The sequence below is a fragment of the Penaeus monodon genome, chromosome 25 (assembly GCF_015228065.2).
Source record: "Penaeus monodon isolate SGIC_2016 chromosome 25, NSTDA_Pmon_1, whole genome shotgun sequence".
Taxonomy (NCBI): Eukaryota; Metazoa; Arthropoda; class Malacostraca; order Decapoda; family Penaeidae; genus Penaeus; species Penaeus monodon.
Window position 1 is genome coordinate 39,610,154 of NC_051410.1, and position 1,132 is coordinate 39,611,285.

Here is a 1,132-nt window from a genome sequence, read left to right on the forward strand (position 1 = left end):
CTGAAGGAACATATTGTACTTTTTTTTTTTTTTTGCCAAAATAGGGGAAGTAAAATATTCTTTCAGTAATTTAATACCCATTGCCTTTGGAAATATCAATATAAACCAAAAGGTATTTTGGTTAATAATAAAGAAATCTCTTTTATACAGGAAAGGTAACACTAATGCATAATAGGAAGCAGTAAAAGAAAATTTCCTAGTTAATGACTAGTATATTACTGATTTTATTACAATAAAATATTACAGTATTCTAATAATGCTACATAATAAAAATACATGAAAGCATTTGCTCTTCTGACACTGAACATAATTCAAAATCAGTTTGAACAACTTGCAAGTAAATCATGACTATATTCCTTTCAAAAGTAAAAAGTGTTGTTCTAGTAAACAAAAAGGTGATTTGCAAATCAGGTAATCGAGGTTTTTCTTGCACATGAAAGAGAGCTCAAAGTAGCAGACAGTAGCAGACATACTCTGATACCTGAAAACTGGCTTCACTTTTGATTTATTGAGAAAGTAATACCATTCAGACTGTTGATACCCATTAAAAAAATTATACAAACAGATAGTGCCGTTGGTACTTTTTCCATCACTTTTTTGGAAGGTAGCACTAGAGACTAGGTTTATCTGGAGCAATTTTTTTTTTTCCCCCCCCAGTTCTGGCATGTGGCATTTTTCGAGTTTCAGATCATTAAGTAGAGCCCAGATTTTCAAATGTCAAAGTAACGGTGATACTTCCCCATCTCTGCAAATTTTTAAATGTACTGCAAACAGTAATAATATCAGCAGTCCAATTACCTTCACAATTCTACCTAGTAAACACTACTCGATGCTGCTAAGTGCTTGAGTAACAGATTACAATTTCAATAAGAAGTATTAAAAAAATGGGATATTTTGCTTCTTCCCATAGAAAACCACATCAATTTTCTGACATTGGCATCCCTATCCCAGCTCAGAAGACATTTCTTACAATATTATCTTTTAATTTTATGTAATATCATGCATTTTAAAATATACATACATAGATATGCCACTTAGATTATGAAATATGATCATAAAAAAATTAAACAATTCACTTTAGAATATATACCAATATCTGGATATGCTATAATCTAATGAAATAAGATTATTT